The following is a 19943-nucleotide window of genomic DNA, read 5'->3' as shown; positions in this document are numbered from 1 at the left end:
CATTATGCCCCCATAAAATGCTCCATAGATTATGGACCATATGATGCTCCATAGATTATGCCCTCATATGCTGCTCCATAGATTATGCCCCCATATGCTGCTCCATAGATTATGCCCCCATATGCTGCTCCATAGATTATTCCCCCATATGCTGCCCCACAGAATATGCCCCCATATGCTGCTCCATAGATTATGCCCCCATATGCTGCTCCATAGATTATGCTCCCATATGCTGCTCCATAGACTATGCCCCCATATGCTGCTCCATAGATTATGCTCCCATATGCTGCTCCATAGACTATGCCCCCATATGCTGCTCCATAGAATATGCCCCAATATGCTGCTCCATAGAATATGCCTCCATATGCCACCCCATAGATTATGCCTCCATATGCTACTCCATAGATTATGCCCCCATATGCAGCTCCATAGAATATGCCCCCATATGCTGCTCTGTAGAATATGCCCCCATATGCTGCCCCATAGAATATGCCCCATATGCTGCTCCTTAGACTATGCCCCCATATGCTGCCCCATAGAATATGCCCCATACGCTGCTCCATAGAATATGCCCCCATATGCTGCCCCCATAAGATGCTCCATATATTATGCCCCCATATGCTGCTGCAAAAAAAAAATGCCATACTCGCCTCTCCTGCTCAGGACCCGGCACCTGAGATATTCACCTGTCTGGGGTCCATTGCTGCTTACCGCTCTCTGCTGCTTCCTGTGTCAGTGACTGTCCAGCCAGCAGAGGGCACAGCGTGCACTAACCATCGCACCCTCTGCTGCCTAAACATCACTGACACAGGATGCAGCAGACAGCGGTGAGCAGTGATGGACCCCGGACAGGTGAATATCACTGTACTTACCCCCTCCTGGCACGGTCTCTGCAGCCCTGCTTCTCCACAGTCTCCCTTCCTGCCTTCAGCGGTCACGTGATACTGCTTATTACACTCATGAATATGTGCATATTCATGAGTTTAATGAGCGGTACCACGTGACCGCTGAAGGCAGGAAGGGAGATGGTGGAGAAGCGGGGGGTTGCAGAGACCGCGCCAGGGGGGTAAGTATGATCTCTGACACACCCGCTCCCCCTCCCCTGCCGACCCCCAGGTATAGGACTTGTGTATAAGCCTAGAGGGGGACTTTCAGCCCAAAAAGTGGTCTGAAAATCTCGGCTTATACACAAGTATATACGGTATGTATATATATATATATACATACATACATACATATATATTTCATAGAGATATAGATAGCAGAATAGGCGATATTTCAATTGCCGACTTCTGTAAAATCATTACAGAACCCGACAAGATAGGAGACATGGTTTACATACAGTAAACCATTGTAACCCATATAGAACAATATGCACTCAAAAGAACCAATATTCCTTAAAACTGTATATCTTTTATTATTAAACACCATTAAAAACAACAATCACAATACATACATAAGACATATTAAAGGATATATGATAGTGAGAGCTACTAATAGTGGAACCACAGGACAAAAGCAATATGAAATATATAGAGTTGTAAATACACTTACTACCATACATCAATGTGAGATCTATATCAAAATTGGATTATTGTATTACCATTGCGCTCACTAGAGCCACCAATAACATGTCACCATAGGACTTGTATGGAAAGTACAGGAGTAAGGAATAACAAGAAAAAGTGAACATGAAATAATTACCTCAGACCTGCAGTGCCACAGCCCCTACGTACGTTTCGACTTCTTCCGGGGGGAGAGGTTCACTGAGGCTGCGCAAACTTCCCACTTTACCCGTGGTGAATTCAGCAGCGTGGGAAAATGTTCAGAAACTTTCCCACGATACAGAGTTCATCTCCGGTTAGGCTGGGAGGCTGCTCAGGCAGATTCTCAGTCATTACACAGTGGGTTGCAGCCAGGCCGGTTGCATTAGCACCACTCCTGGTTGTAAACTATTTAATCCCTTGATTTGGATTGCGACGTGGGACTTGACTGTACGGCAGACAGGTATGGTATATTGTTGCTTTTTTATTTTTTAATTTTTACAGGAGAATGAGGGCTTCGCTAGGATTGGGGGTGTAATAAAGATGGAAAACCTGTGTGTTTAATTATTTCATTAAATACTTTATTCTTAATGTGTATTTGCTTTTTTAAACCCTTTCATACTATTGGATTAATAATGGATAGGTGTCATATTGACACCTCTCCATGATTAACTGGGCTTAATGTCACCTTGCAATACAAAGGTGACATTAACCCCTTATTACCCCATATGCCACCGCTACATGGCAGTGGGAAGAGAGAGACTAAGTGCCAGAATTGGCGCATCTTACATATGCACCTTTTCTGGGGTGTCTGGGAGTAAATTTTTTTTTAGCCGGGGGGGGGGAATAACCATGGTCCCTCTCTAGACTAATAATATCTGCCCTCAGTCACTGGCTTTCCCTTTCTGGTGAAGAAAATTGCGCGGGAGCCTACGACAGTTTTCCCGTGAATACATTCATTTAGTGAAGTCAATGCAAGGAAGCGGGCGGCACCGCTATTACCGTACTAAGATCCGTAGCTGGCAGCAGGCGGAGAGCTCACGTCCAGGATTCCCGGGTGCTTGACCTCATAGCAAAGGACCCGTGGAAGCGCTCGAGTAGCGTGAAACGGCCGTAGTCAGCCATTTGACACACTCTTCTTCACATCCCCGACGTGACATGTAATTCAGTGTCAATAAACATTCATCATTATCCCGCAGAGTGCGATCTTTTTCTCTTGGATACCACATTCATTTAGTAAATACCTACAGGTCCCAAATGTTACACACAAATACTACTAACACTATTAGTCACTGACATACAGTATATAAATCTAATTGTTCTGCAATGGCTTACTGTATGTAAACCATGTCTTGTATCCTGTTAGGTTCTGCAATGATTTTACAGAAGCCGACAAATGAGTTAACGGCTCTTCTGCTATCTAGCTCTGTATGAAATATAAAGACATATATATATATATGTGTGTGTGTCTCACTGACATATATATATATATATATATACTGTATATATGTTTTGATGAATATTTGAGGCCATGGATCAGTTACATGTCAATTTTGCAAGGTTGCAAGAAAATCTTGACATACTGATGTCACACGGATGCTTAGATGCGTGAAAATCGCATCCTTGCATTGCTCACCGATGAGATATGGATCACTGTTCAGGGAACATTTCTGCGATTCTCGGCCGTGAAAAGCGGACCAATTTTTTATACGCTATGTGTGACACCGGCCTCATTAAGATTTTTTTCCTGTTTTCCATTAAACTTTGTGGTACCTTGAACATTGTCATTCAAATCTATAAATCATCCGGCAACAAAAAAAATCCCTCACATGGTTATGTCGATGGGAAAATAAAAATAAAAAAACGCAATGATTATTGGAAGAAAGGGAGAAAAAAATGAGCGCTCACAAATAAAGGAAGAGGTTAAAGTCGCATGTTGATGTTGTAATTGTGTGGAAATCATTATGGAAGTTCTGCAGCATCTCCGCTATGTGAGAACATACCCTTATTGTTTAGGAGAACCCTAAATTGTTTCTTGTAAATACAGTACCAGCCATCAGCCCTGGACAAACACCCCGCAGGGTCCGGTAAGTGCCGCTTGCTAGCTTCTCCGGCATCCTGTTAGTTCTGCACCATCTGTTGTTTGAATGCATTAAACACAAGATGAGCCACCAGCCAGGAATTTAGGTGATTTGTTTAAGGATGAAGCATTTCTTGTCAATATCTGTGTTGATTTTGTTGCTATTATTAAAAAGTGTTCAGTTTTTTTCATCTATTTTCATACTTTTCCTCATGTAAGCAGCTAAAAAACTCCCACGCCTTGAATCTCAATTATTGCTTTTTATTTACTGTTTTTCGAAAATTTCATGTAAAATGGATAAAATAAAAGAAAGCCATTACAGAAGTGATACAAGTAATTATCATCTATCTACTGATATGTCTTAGCTTTAGGGCAGGTGCAGACGACAGTATTTTCACTTCGCGTGCAAGCCGACAAAACATCAGATCGCACTAGGACCAATGTTAATAGACTAACATTGGTCCTGGTGCCATGTGATGTTTTGTCTGCACATGTCTAATTTTTTTTTTCTCGAACATAGTCTGTCCAAAGGAAAAATTGCAGCATGCCTGAGTTTGAACAGATATTCGGATCGCACTCGGCCATTCAAGTCAATGAGTGCGTGGAAAGCATCGGACTGCACTCGGATGACATCCGATTTCCGCGCACTCACAGAATGGAGAAGATGGAGACATTTTTTTTTTCTCCATCTTCTCCTCATCTAAGAGATTCAAAGCACACTATGATCACACTCTGATCAAACTCTGATCAGCGTTAGATCACAGTGTCATTTGCATAGTAGGCCCAATTCTCTCAGATGAGAGAATCTACGGCTGTTAGCACCTAGCAAATTAGCAAATTTCTCCATCTTCTCCATTCAGTGAGTGTGTGGAAATTTGACTGCACTTAGATGTCATCCGAGTGCAATTCAACATTTTCCACTCACTCATTGACTTGCATGTCATCCAAATATCAGATCAAACTCTGGCATGTAGCAATTCTTTTTAACTCATCGGACACCAGGTCTCAGTGCTATCCGAGCTTTTGTCGGATTACACTGGGCCTGAAAATCCCCTCGTCTGCACCTGCCTTAACAAGACATCAGAAGAACCCTTGTCCACTGACCTTAAAGAAACATATGAACCCTTCTTCTACTGTATTTGGCAAAGTTTAGAACTGCCTGTATTCTATGAATAAAGATTTTCAAGAGAGAAGCAATATAATTTAGGCTGCCCTTGTAGAGAGGTCAGGGCCTAGCCCTGTAAATATTAACGTTATTGAATATTATCTGTGTTCCTGACATGTCTGTGTGCTGTATGTATGTCATGTGTGTATGTGTTTGTGGCCACATGACAATAGTTAGATAGAGATTTAGAGTTAATTGTAATAGCAGAAAGGGGACACTAGATGGGGGCACTGAGCACAACTGGAGGAAACCTTTGGAAGGGTTAATTTAGAGGAGTGGCTAGCCAGGAGCAAAAAGAAGAGAGTTTTCCTCCTTGAGTTAGTTGAGCCGGGTGTAGCCATACTGGACAGTGGAGTACAGCACATGCCTGCAGCAGCGAGAGAGGAAGGTCACTGGAGGTCCTATAGTTAGAGACTGGGAACTGCAGGACAAGAGAAACTAACGGAGGAGTCTCAGCAGTCAAGTCAGCTAGAAATGAAGAGCTGAAGTGGAAACCAGCCTGTGTCTGGAATTGTCAAGCCAGGGAGGTCAGTGGGTGAGCCCCCTATGGAAGTGGCAGCTGGAGTACGGGAGTTGTGCCTAAAGTCTAGTGAGCTGCAAACCTAGGACATGTACAGGAGCAATAAAGTCGCTGAAGTCGGTCTCAGGAAGAAGGGCGAAATGCCGTGTTCACCGTGTTCCATGTGGTGTGTCCGCTTGCTTGTGTGGTTCATACGTGTGTAATGGAAGAAGAAGTGTTGTGCTGCTGTAGAAGACCATGTACTGTTGGTATCGTGTAAAGAATCCTGTAGCCGTTGTGGATGTGCTGTGCCCTGAAGAGAATAAAGTTGAACTGTTTAAGTTGTTTCCAGCCTCTGTCTGCAGTCATTTGAGTCTCAAAGGTGAACAGCATACTGGAGATGGAACAGCCTCCTGCACAGTGAGTACTGGAGCGACCGAAGAGGCTACCCCGTGGCGGCCGTGGTATTACACCCTAGTCAGGCCTCCAGTCAATGGCAGCCGGCATTTACTTTTTCACCTGATTTCCTCATTCCGGTGTCCTGGGCACCTCTGGCCCTTACTAGGAGCTGTAAAATGAATTGCTCATCTCTATTTTTTTCCATCACTTAAAAAAAAATGCAAGTTTGCAATCATGTGATCGTACTGACCTGGAAAATGATGGCCCTAGATTTTCCCCAATAAATCAGCAGTTTGTCATAGTTCTGAGGTCTAAGGAGCATAAGCAAGAGCAATCAGCTGATTTCCATGGTGGCTACTACATGGAAGGAGTTTTCTTCGGTAGGTATTTTATACTACACAGTTATCTGTTCCATCACTTTGAGGATAACGTGGTTCCTACCTTCTCCAACACTTATCTGAATTGTGTGGAGGTATTTGATACAAAGTGTAGAGCCACCACAGGTCAAATCAAGAATTTCACGGTGCTAAGATATATATTATATCTTAATAATGCATTTGTCTCCTGCTGATTTGCTTTTGTAAAAATCTGCGTGGTTTCTTCCTCTCTTGGCAGAAAACGCAGGTGAAAATCCACGCGGATTTGATGCATTCTTTATGTGGATTTGATGCAGATTTTCATGTGGAACTTTCATGAAGATTTGTAAGCTAAATAAAGATATAATATTTAACAAAAAAAACTAAAATTGTGATGTCATTTCCTTGTCCAACCTCTTCTTTTACATTCTCCATTGAAGACCATAATATCATTATATACCATGTTCAAATATAATGTTTACACACACAAAACAAATATAAGTGAATATAAGATACATATTATATGTGTATATACTGTATATATATTATATAGATAGATAATACCAAGCCCGAGGTTTATTAACCCCTTAACCCTGGAACTTTTTTCGGTTTTGCGTTTTCATTTTTCGCTCCCCTCCTTTCCAGAACCATAACTTTTTTTTTTTTTTTTTTTTTTTTCCATAAATATGGCCATGTCAGGGCTTATTTTTTGCAGGACAAGTTATACTTTTGAATGATACCATTGGTTGTAACATGTTGTGTACTAGATAATGGGAAAAAAAATTCCAAGTGTGGTGAAATTAAAAAAAAAGTGCAATGCCACATTTGCTTTTTTGGTTGGCTGTTTTGTTAGGTTCACTAAATGCTAAAACTGACCTGCCATTATGATTTGCAAGGTCATTCATAAACAACAAACATGTATAGGTTCTTTTTTATCTAAGTGGTGAAAAAAAATTCCAAACTTTGCTAAAAAAATTATGCCATTTTCCGATATCCGTAGCGTCATAGCAATTCGCTCATAGGAATTTGGATCTGACAACCATAGAGGTCTCCAGGAGACCTCCGGTTGTCATGCCGACACACCGGTGACCATATTTCTGGCCTGATGGCCGAAAGCACTTGTTAAATGCCGCTGACAGCGGAATTTAACTAGTTAATAGCCACGAGTGGATCGCGATTCCATATGCGGCTATGGCAGGTACGTGCCAGCTGTTCAAAACAGCTGACATGTCCCAGGAAAGATGTGGAATCAGCGCTGGAGCCCACATCAAAGCAGGGGATACCAACATCAGCGTAATAGTATGTCCAATGTTGGTAAGGGGTTAATGAACATAATAAACTGGTGCATAAAGATTTAAATAAAGACACACACAAAATATGCATGAAACACAATATCTATTTAATTTTCAAATAAACTGTAAAAAAAATTGTGTGGGCTCTCGCGTAATTTTCTTAACCAGCAGAGGAAAAGCCAATGACTAGGGGCAGATGTTTATAGCCTGTGGAGGGGGTAATACCCATGGAGCTTCCCAGGCTATTAAAATCAGCTCACAGCTGTATCCTTAGCCTTTACTGGCTATTAAAATAGGGGAGTCCCCCCCAAAAAAATGGCATGGGGTCCCACTATAATTAATAACCAGCAAAGGCTATGCAGACAGCTGTGGGCTGATATTAATAGCCTAAGAAGGGGCCAAGGATATTGACCCCCCTGGCTAAAAACATCAGCTCTCAGCTGCCCCAGAAATGGCGCATCTTATAGATGCACCAATTCTGGCACTTAGCCTTGCTCTTCCCACTTGATCTGTAGCGGTGGCAAATGGGGTTGAGGTCATCTTTACTAACCCCTAGCCCCTACTACTAACCCCATAGTCAAATTATAAATAAAGCACAGACACCCAGTAAAAATCCTTTATTTGAAATAAAGACACAAACTCCTTTAATAATCTTAATTAAACCATACTTACTGCATCACCTAATTCACCAATGCCCTCAATCTCCTGCAACAAAAATAAAATAATAAACCAACACAAATAATCCCTGGTCTGATGTTGTCCTAAATAACAAGTGTCCCATGACAATCTCACTTGTAGAACAGTCACATTGAGAGGTGTGACTGCCCTACACAGCCTCCGGTGACACACTGACAGGAGTTGATCCTTTTGCAGTATAACATAGTTCATTGGAGTTCATTGAGAATTTTCTCACACAGTGGTGCTACAAGTGACAGCATGAACTCTGGTGAACTCACGGTGGCGGAGTGATTCACTGCGGAAGGATTATCTCCTGTCACTGTATCACTGGAAGCCCTGTAGAGCGGTCACATCTCTCGATATGACTGTTCTACACATGAGATCATCGTGGGACACTCGTTATTTAGGACCAGGGAGTATTGATGGTGGTTTATTATTTTCTTTTTATTACAGGAGATTGAGGGCATTGGCGACTGGCTGTTTGAGTAGGAATTTTTTTATTTTCTACTATTCAACACAGTCGCCGGATGATGGGACTACCACCCCATCGTCGGCTCATGCTGTCACTGTATATGTGACAGCAGACATAGCGGGATGGGAGTAGAAGTCCCGTCAGACGATGCATGCCTACACACAGACACCCGCACACACACACAGACCCGCACACACCCACAGACCCCCACAGACTGATACAGATACACACAGACACCCGCAGACAGACTCGCACATATTCTCTGCTCACACATAGTCTCTGCCCACACACAGTGTCCACCCACACAGTCTTCCTCCTGCCTTTCTGCAGCTATTTTTGCACGCACATCCGCAGCAAATCCGCCGACCTTTTTACACTTGCAGTTTTGCTGCAGATTTGATTGACTCAATAGAAGTCAATGGGTGCAGAAAGGCTGCAGATCTGCGGACTCACAGCATTTTATTTTCCGCATCATGTGCACACTAATTCTGGATTCCCATTCATTAACATTGGTTTGCACTACATTGCGGATTTGGAGCAAATCCACGTGTCAAAAACGCTGCTGATCCGCAACAAATTCCGCAACGTGTGCACATAGCCTTACAGATGTGTCCTGCAGTACAAACGTATTAGTGAAGGTATCAATTGAGAGATTTCTCTTTTATCCCTTTCTAGCCAAAAGTACCTTTAATCAGTCAGTTCTTCTACAGCTTGTAGGCATAAAACCCAGACACAACTTTTTACACTGTACAGAATAAGTCAAAACAACTGTTAAAAATCTATCCAAATATGCCATTTTTATGTGTTCAACAGGTAAATACCCCTAGATTTCACCATAAAATAGTAAGCTGAAATCATTTACATTTGCCAATGCAAATAAAATCTTATATATTCTTATCACTCTTCTCTTTTGTATACATTGGGGGGTATTTATCAATGATGCCACGGATGCCTGAGTCTTTTGATCCACAATACATTACAAATTGAACTAAATTTAACATGGCATTATAAATGTGTTGTACTCGCTACACGTTAAACACATGTCTTCTCTACGACTTCTCATAAGGTCTTTTGATCTGAAGAAGAGATGATCTGATCTGAAACATGTAATTCAAAAGGCAATGAAGAAAAATACATTATTCTGTTAGCTACAAAGTATTTTTAGCGGTGTATGTATCTACCGGTGTCATTTTCTATCTTTTTTCTGGCTTTTATCACAAGTGTCGACCCTAGGAGGTCATGACAAGGACAATATCAGCTGGCTGCTACAAACCACTGGTCTGATACATTGTTTGACTCAAGAAGAACAGTTTTGTATACTGTAATCAGGGAAAGTTTTTTGCTTTCCATAAAACACTAGGGGATGTCAGTGGTGTAGCAAAAAGACAGTAACCCCAGGTGCCAAATTCTTAGGGGTTTAATAATGCTTTCCCCCGTCACCCACTATCAAATAACAGTATCAACCCCTTCACGTCGTAGCCCTTTTTCGTTTTTGCTTTTTCAGTTTTTTGCTCCCCTTCTTCCCAGAGCCATAACTTTTTTATTTTTCTGTCAATATGGCCATGAGAGGGCTTGTTTTTTGCGGGACGAGTTGTAATTTTGAATTACATCATTGGTTTTACCATATTGTGTACTTGAAAACAGGAAAAAGTTCCAAGTGCGGTGAAATTGCAACAAAAGCGCTATTCCACAACTGTTTTTTGGAATTTTTTACCATGTTTATCATATGCTAAAACTGACCTGCCATTATGATTATTCAGGTCATTACAAGTACATACCAAACATAAATAGGTTGCTTTTTATTTAAAAGGTAAGAAAAAAAATCCAAAATACGTTTAACTCCTTTACTCCCAAGGGTGGTTTGCACGTTAATGACCGGGCCAATTTTTACAAGTCTGACCACTGTCCCTTTATGAGGTAATAACTACGGAACTCTTCCATGGATTCTGGTGATTCTGACAATGTTTTCTCATGACATATTGTACTTCATGGTAGTGGTAAAATTTCATTCATATAACTTGCGTTTATTTGTGAAAAAAGCAGAAATTTGGCGAAAATTTTGAAAATGTCGCATTTTTCCAACTTTGAATTTTTATGCCCTTAAATCACAGAGATATGGCACACAAAAAACTTAATAAGTAACATTTCCCACATGTTAAATTTACATCAGCACAATTTTGGAACCAAAATTTTTTTTTGTTAGGAAGTTATAAGGGTTAAAAGTTGACCAGTGATTTCTCATTTTTACAACACCATTTTATTTTTAGGGTCCACATCACATTTGAAGTCACTTTGAGAGTCTATATGATAGAAAATACCCAAAAGTGACACCATTCTAAAAACTGCACCCATCAAGGTGCTCCAAACCATATTCAAGAAGTTTATTAACCCTTCAAGTGCTTCACAGGAATTTTTGACTTTTCAACGCAAAATTGGCTGGAATTGAGATCAGACCCCATGCCACGTTTGCAGAGCCCCTGTTGTGCCTAAGCAGTGGAAACCCCCCACAAGTGACCCCATTTTGGAAACTAAACCCCACAAGGAGCTTATCTAGATGTGTGATGCGAGTTTTGAACCCCCAAGGGCTTCACAGACGTTTATAATGTTCAGCTGTACAATTAAAAAATCATATTTTTTCCACAAAAATAATCTTTTCACAACCAATTTTTATTGCGTATGCTGATACCCCTTATGTGGGGGTAAACCACTATTTGGGCGCATGGCAGAACTTGAAAGGGAAGCAGCACCATTTGACTTTTTTGGCTTGGGTTGAGATCAGACGCCATGTTGCGTTTGGAGAGCCCCTGATGTGCCAAAACAGTGGAAAACCCCCCAATTCTAATTCCAACCCTAACCCCAACACACCCCAACCCTAATCTCAGCCCTAGAACTAACCCTTACCCTAGCCCTAACCCTAATGGGAAAATGGAAATAAATACATTTTTTTTAATTTTAGCATTTTTCCCTAACTAAGCGGGTGATAAAGGGAGGTTTGATTTACTATTTATGGCGGGTTTTTATGTTTGGCAGCTGATCGCTTTTCATTCTGATTTTTGGGACGCAGAATGAACAAAAACCTGCATTTCATGAATTTCTTTTGGGGGGCGTTTACACCATTCCGCATGTGGTAAAATTGATAAAGCGCTTTTATTCTTTGGGTCAGTACAATTACAGCGATACCCCATTTATGTCGTTTTTTATGCTTTGACGCTTTTATACAATAAAAACAAATTTATATAAAAAATAATTATTTTTGCATCGCTTCATTCGGCGAGCTATAACTTTTGTATTTTTTTGCTGATGATGCTGTGTGGTGGCTCGTTTTTTGCGGGACAAGATGATGTTTTCAGTGGTACCATGGTTATTTACATTTGTCTTTTTGATCTCGCGTTATTGCACTTTTTGCTCGGTGGCATGATAATAAAACGTTGTTTTTTGCTTTTTTTTTCAAATTGGTTCACTAAAGGGGTTAACTAGTGGGACAGTTTTATAGGGCGGGTCATTACGGACACGGCAATACTAAATATGTGTACTTTTATTGTTATTCTTAATTATTTAGAAAAAAAAAATTTATTAGGGAATATATTTTTTTTTAATTTATTTTGGGATTTTTTAAAAATTATTTTTACAAGTGTTTTTTTTTACTTTATTATATTGTCCCGGGGGGACATCACTGTCTTGTGTCAGATCGCTGATCTGACTCTTAGAACAGCGCTGTGACATATCAGCGATCTGACAGGCACTGCTGCAGGCTTCCTCATGCCTGCCTTCAGCAGGCAGTGAGGAAGTCACCTCCCTGCAGGACCCCGAAGGCCCCTGCGGCCATATTGCATCCGGGGGCCTGCAGAGAGGAGGACTCTCGGAGTGACGCAGCACATCGCTTCGCTCCGGGGGTCACAAGGAAGCACGAAGGGAGCCCTCTCCCTGCGCGCTTCTCTCCTATGCCCCAGGTACACTGCGATCATGTTTTAACACAGTGTACCAGGGGTTAATGTGCTGGGGGTGGTCCGTGACTGCCCCGACACATTGTCCCGGGTGTCAGCTGTGATAATCAGCTGACACCCAGCCGCGATCAGCGACGCTCCCCCCGTGAGCGCCACTGATCGCGTGTGACTTAGGTCCCAGGTCACATGGACGGAATATTATGTCCAATGTAGGAAAGGGGTTAAAAAAATTGCGTAATTTTCCGAGACACGTAGCATCTCCATTTTTCAGGATATGGAGCTTGCTGAGGGCTTATTTTTGCGTGCCGAGTTGAAGTTTTTAATGAAACCACTCTGGTGTGGATATTATCTTTTGATTGCCCGTTATTGCATTTTAATGCAATGTTGCGGCGACCAAAAAAAAGTAATTCTTGCATTTTAATTTTTTTTTTGCTACGTTGTTTACCGATCAGATTAATTCTTTTTATAGCTTTATAGGTCGGGCGATTCTGAATGCGGCAATACCAAATATGTGTATTTTTATTTTTATAATTGATTTATTTTGAATGGGGCAATTGGGAGTAATTCGAACTTTTATATTTTATTATTATAATATTTTTGAAAACTTTTTTTTTTACTTTTTGCATGCCTCAATAGTCTCCATGGGAGACTATAAGCTGCAGTTGTCTGATCGGCTCTCCTACATTCAGTTTAATGATTTAGAGATGATCTGCAAAGAGGAGTGGACCAAAATTCCTCCTGACATGTGCGCAAACCTCATCATCAGCTATAAAAAAAAAGTCTGACTGCTGTGTTTGCCAACAAGGGTTTTGCCACCAAGTATTAAGTCTTGTTTGCCAGAGGGATCAAATACTTATTTCTCACTGCAAAATGCAAATACATTTATAAAATGTATACAATGTGATTTTCTGAATTTTATTTTTGATATTCTATCTCTCAATGTTAAAATTAACCTACTGTGGGGATGTGACTCGCTCAGGTGCAGCGGGAGACAATCAGGAGACCGGTTCTTCCAAAGTTCATGAGGTTTATTTCTGTCATAAACCATAAAACAGCGTATCACCAAAAATAGCCTCTAGTTTAGGCAAACAAAACATAAACCTTCGTGGTTGCAGACTCAGATCGCGAGTCTCAGCACATGCTGGGAGGTGTAGTCCTCCCCACATACAGCTCCCTGGTTCAGGAGCAGGTCACATTATAAGGCTGTAGCCACACCCACGTTCCCAGCAGCTGACTGGTCACATGACTGTGACCTCACCACAGGTCCTTCAAACAAAAACAATAACAATATCTGGTATGCTTTACTTCTGCCTTACATTATGGAGATAAGCCATTTATGAGACACATATCTCCCATCAATTACACGACCCTTAGCCCTGCCAGATACCTCCCCCCTCTGCCTAAAGCCGTGGGGCTTGGCACTTTCACCTACCAGGCAAGGGATTCTGGAGAGGGCATCGGCATTACCATGTAGCTTCCCGGCCCTATGCTCTACATGGAAACTGAAGTCTTGTAGGGCTAAGAACCAGCGGGTGACCCTAGCATTCTTGCCCTTGGTTTCCCTCATCCACCTGAGTGGGGCATGGTCGGATATTAACCTAAACTTCCGTCCCACCAGGTAGTACCGTAATGTGTCCACTGCCCATTTTATGGCCAAACACTCCTTCTCTACAACTGAGTAATTTCTCTCACAAGAAGTCAACTTCCTACTCAAGTAGAGAACAGGATGCTCCTCCCCACGTATCTCTTGGGAGAGGACTGCACCTACCCCGACATCTGAGGCATCTGTCTGGAGGACAAATTCACGTTTAAAGTCTGGGGCCACCAAAACGGGCTGCTTACAAAGAGCTCCCTTCATTTCTTGGAAGGCTGACTCTGCTTCTTCGGACCAGCTGACCATCACTGACTTTGTCCCTTTAAGCAGATCAGTTAGAGGTGCAGCCATTGTGGCGAAGTTTGGGATAAACCTCCTGTAATATCCCACAATCCCCAGGAAGGCTTTAACTTGCTTCTTTGACAGAGGTCTCGGCCATGTTTGAATTGCCTCCACTTTATTGATTTGGGGTTTGATCTCGCCACGCCCCTCTACATATCCGAGGTACTTGGCTTCTTCTCTCCCCAAGGCACACTTCTTCGGGTTTATTGTAAACCCCGCCTCTCTTAGACCGTCAAACACTGCTTGGACCTTTTCCAGGTGAGTCTCCCAGTCCGGGGTAAAGATGACGATATCATCCAGGTATGCGGCAGCGTATAGCTTATGAGGTGCAAGGATTCTATCCATCGCCCTCTGGAAGGTTGCTGGAGCTCCCTGTAGGCCAAACGGCATCCGGACATACTGGAAGCACCCGTCTGGTGTGGAGAATGCCGTCTTCTCCTTGGCTTCCTGTGCCATGGGGATCTGCCAATATCCCTTGGTCAGATCCAAAGTGGTTATGTACCTGGCAGGTCCAAGTCTCTCGATGAGCTCATCAACGCGTGGCATGGGATAAGCGTCGAACTTGGAGACCTCATTCAGCTTCCGGTAATCGTTGCAGAACCTCCATTCACCATCAGGTTTTGGGACCAGGACAATCGGGCTCGACCAGCCGCTCTTGGATTCCTCAATGACCCCGAGCTTCAACATACGCTGCACCTCCTTGGAGATTACCTCTCGCCGGGCCTCAGGAATACGATATGGTTTCACGTTCACCCGCACATGTGGCTCGGTCAGAATTTCGTGCTCCACCACCTTCGTGCACCCCGGCAACTCTGAGAACAGGTCGCGGTTTTTCTGGAGTAACTCCCGGCACTGCTGCTTCTGGGCCTTCGATAGAGTCTCCGCTATGGTAACGGCTCCAACCTCCCCTTCTAGGTTGCCCAGCAAGCACGGAGTTACCGCTGGCTCTCTATCTTGCCACGGCTTGATAAGGTTAACATGGTAAACCTGGTATGGCTTCCGTCTTCCGGGTTGGTGGATCTTGTAGTTTACGTCTCCCAGTTTCTCCACCACCTCATATGGCCCTTGCCACTTGGCCAAGAACTTACTTTCCACCGTCGGTATTAGCACGAGAACTCGGTCTCCCGGATTGAACTGCCTCACTCTGGCTGACCGGTTGTAGACCCTGGCCTGAGCCTCTTGTGCCTGGCGGAGATGTTCTTTAACAATGGGCATCACCTTCGCAACCCTCTGCTGCATCAGTGCCACATGCTCAATAACGCTTCTGTGGGGCGTGACTTCGGCTTCCCAGGTTTCCTTGGCTATATCTAGGAGACCTCGCGGATGCCGGCCGTACAGACGCTCGAAGGGGGAGAACCCCGTGGAGGCCTGGGGAACTTCACGGATAGAAAACAGTAAATACGGTAAGAGACAATCCCAGTCTCTACCATCTTCCTCTATGACTTTTCTCAGCATGCTCTTCAGGGTCTTGTTAAACCTCTCAACAAGGCCATCTGACTGTGGATGGTACACTGAAGTCCTCAGCTGGGAAATTTGCAAGACTCTGCACAATTCTCTCATCACCTTGCTCATAAAAGGTGTCCCCTGGTCGGTCAGGATCTCCTTCGGCAAACCCGTCCGGGAAAACACATGGACCAGCTCACGGGCTATACTCTTCGCAGAGGAGTTTCTCAGGGGAATGGCCTCAGGATAGCGTGTGGCATAGTCCAGGATGACTAATATATACTGATGGCCCCGAGCTGATTTAACTAAGGGACCGACCAAGTCCATGGCAATTCTCTCAAATGGCACCTCAATAATGGGCAGTGGCACAAGAGGGTTCCGAAAATGAGATGTGGGGGCAGTTAACTGACATGTCGGGCAGGACCTGCAATAGTTTACTATTTCCCGGTGACACCCAGGCCAATAGAACCTCTGTACAATCCGTTCCTGGGTTTTTTCCACCCCCAGGTGTCCCCCCAAGATGTGTGAATGGGCCATGTCCAACACTTTTCGTCTATAGGGGCCTGGTACTATTAACTGCTCTGCCACCTCCTCCCTTATTTTCGTGACCCGGTACAACAATTCCCCACTCAACATAAAATGGGGAAACCTTGTGTCTGCTCCCGGCTCTTGTGCAACCCCATTAATGACGGTGACATTGTTAAAGGCTTCCCTTAGTGTGGGGTCCCTATGTTGGGCAGTCCCAAAATTCTCCCCGGCCACCCCTAACTCCGGGATGTCAGGTACAGGGGACCCTTCCTCTTCATCCCCAACAAGGACACATAAAGAGAACTCGTCTGCCTCTGGTGGTGGCGATACCTCAGTGGGGTGGATTGGTTCCCTGCTCTTGCTAGCACACTCAGAACCCATCCCCCACAGATCCCAAAACAGACAGAAATCCCGGCCAATAATTATGGGATGCAACAAGTCTCGAACAACGCCAACTTCATGCGACTCGGTGCCATGCGCCGTTTCAATCTTCACCCTAGCCATAGGGTAGTCCTTTGCATCGCCATGTATGCACCGAACACCAATCTTTTTACCCGGGAGTATGTTTAGAGGAAAACTGGCCCTCACAAGGGTCACCAAGCTCCCGGAGTCCAGAAGCGCCATTACTGCTCGACCGTTCACCTTCACGGGACACGCTTGTGGCCCCTTGTTAGGTAGCGAGTTCACACTGCAAGCTGGATATGCGTAGTATGAACTACGGCGTCCTATGTTGCAGTCCATCTGCTCGGTGGTCTGGGGACAACGGGCCGCTATATGTCCTGGCCCATGACACTTCCAGCAAATAACACCCGAGGGGACCTTGGGCACCGCCTCCCCCGCCCCTTTTGACCTTGGATGCACCACCCCTTTTTGTGACTCCGCCCCCTGCTGGGACCCCCAATATGGAATGGGCTGCTTCCCCAAGGAACCTTCCATCCCCTGGTATCTCTCGACCAGCCCAACCAGTTCATCAGCATTTTGGGGATCACCCTGGGCAACCCAAGTCTGTAGAGGTCTCGGCAGAGAATGCACAAACCGATCCATCACAACTCGCTCTACCATCTGTGCAGGGGAAGCCGACTCTGGCTGCAGCCATTTCTGGACCAGGTGCAACAGGTCAAACATTTGGGAGCGCGGGGGTTTGTCCCGGTGATAGGCCCAGCGATGAACTCGCTGTGCCCTGGTAGTCATTGTTACCCCCAAGCGTGCGAGAATTTCCGCTTTTAATTTGGGATACTCTCTGGCATCTTGTACCGTCAGGTCAAAGTACGCCTTCTGGGGCTCCCCCGTTAGGTAAGGGGCCAGTACCTCCGCCCACCGCTCTGGCTGAAGTTTTTCCCTCTCAGCCACCCTCTCAAACACCGTCAGGAAGGCCTCCACATCATCCTCAGGGGTCATTTTTTGTAATGCGCGTCTTACCGCCTTCTCGACGTCGGTGGCATCAGCCCGACCTGGGGTTGGGGCGCTCGTCCTGCCCTCCTGGATGGCGGTTGCCAGAAGCTGCATCTGCTGCCGTTGTTCCTGCTGGCTCTGCTGGAACTGCTGCCGCTGCTCCTGCTGGCTTTGCTGGATCTGCTGTAACAACAGCTTGTTGGTTTCCTGCTGCAGTGCCTGGGACTGGACCAGGTGTTTCATGAGGTCCTCCATGATTCCAGGCAATGCTTGTTGCCCCGCTGCAAACTTCACCCAGGACATGCAGCAACTGTCTCAAGTCTCTGCTGGGACCGCTGCCCGCACGTGTACCACCAATTGTGGGGATGTGACTCGCTCAGGTGCAGCGGGAGACAATCAGGAGACCGGTTCTTCCAAAGTTCATGAGGTTTATTTCTGTCATAAACCATAAAACAGCGTATCACCAAAAATAGCCTCTAGCTTAGGCAAACAAAACATAAACCTTCGTGGTTGCAGACTCAGACCGCGAGTCTCAGCACATGCTGGGAGGTGTAGTCCTCCCCACATACAGCTCCCTGGTTCAGGAGCAGGTCACATTATAAGGCTGTAGCCACACCCACGTTCCCAGCAGCTGACTGGTCACATGACTGTGACCTCACCACAGGTCCTTCAAACAAAAACAATAACAATATCTGGTATGCTTTACTTCTGCCTTACATTATGGAGATAAGCCATTTATGAGACACATATCTCCCATCAATTACACGACCCTTAGCCCTGCCACACTACCCTTAAAATTATAGTGGACAAACTTACAAAATCAGCAAGGGATCAAATACTTATTTCCCCCACTGTAATTCAAGAAATCCAGAATCATTTTACAGGTTTGACCATGAGGTTTATTCTCAATGTGTTTATAAATTGGACCAACTTCATCAGGAGAAATGTGGTTCTCCTGATAAAGAAGTTGGTCGAACTTCAAAATGCATTCAGAATAGAGATGAGCAAATCTTTTGATATTCGGTTCAGTGTTCGCCAACTTGTTCATCAAATGTAATTGAATGTCAAAAGACATGCCTCACCTCTCGTACATTTTCAGTCAATTGACAGCTGATCTAATCAGTAGTCAGGTGCTCCTAACAGCTGATCTAATCATACATCATGTGCCCCTAACAGCTGCAGGTGGAATCGTGATCCACCCGCAGCTGTTAACATGTTAAATGCCATTGTTGTTGAGTTCCTGCAGCAGCATTTACCATGCACATGTAGGGAAGGTGACCGCACGGATGTGTCAGAATAGAGAAAGATAGGTTTGCACAGTTTAGACAGGTGTCAGTTACTACAGTGGGGAAACGGCTAGGAAAGTGTAGTGGACGTGCAGTACCTTGGGTTGACCATTAGATGGCAGGGAGGAGTGTGAGCAAATGACTTGAAATCAGCTTAGGGCTTTAGAAACCGTTGGTCATGGGGGCGGAGTTACAGTGACAGGGGACCGGGAGAGATATAAATACTGAGGGAGGGTTCCAGAAAGTTCCAGTCCCCAGGGGGGAGCTCAAGTGACAGGAGGACTACGACAGTCTGGGCACTCTGAGGAAAACCAAACCAGGGGGACTGAGGAGAGAGAACGTCAGGGGGGTGGTCCTGAAAGGAAAGTACCGCAGAATAGATGAGGCATCGAGGTAAAGCATACCGTACTGAGAGAGACTACTGTTCAGTAAAAGTACGGTTGGTTACAGGCCTAGGGCGGCCACAGTGACGGATCTGACAGGAGTGTCAACGAGTGAAGAGGGGACGGTGTATGCATACACGTCCCCAGTGTAAAGTACGTTGTGCGGGAAGTGGCTCTGAAAATGGAGGGCCGACAAGTAAAGTGAAGTAAAGTGTATTGCATTGAAGTGCGGTGTACTGGGGAGGCTGTCAAGTGGGCGGCCAGAGAATAAAGCTTGGACCTGTTGTACCCAACATTTGCCTCTATCATGTCTCTATTACATCTCTGCGTGGTATAAAGAGGGACCACCCCCCCAGCTCGGCCCACCTATACACACGCACAGGAAGCGCATCACAAATTACACAGATTGGTGCCTCTGTCACATGATAGCGAGGCACCGATGGGTTGGCCCGAGACCCTGTGTTTGTCATTGCCAATATGTTAGATGGCAGCGTGAGCTCACAGCTGTGACTGGAGGTAAAAGTACTACTGCACAAATCAGCTTAT

This window comes from Dendrobates tinctorius, unplaced genomic scaffold, assembly GCF_039654945.1.
Source record: "Dendrobates tinctorius isolate UK_male_01 unplaced genomic scaffold, ASM3965494v1 ptg000133l, whole genome shotgun sequence".
In the NCBI taxonomy this organism is placed as follows: Eukaryota; Metazoa; Chordata; class Amphibia; order Anura; family Dendrobatidae; genus Dendrobates; species Dendrobates tinctorius.
This window is presented reverse-complemented; position numbering follows the sequence as displayed.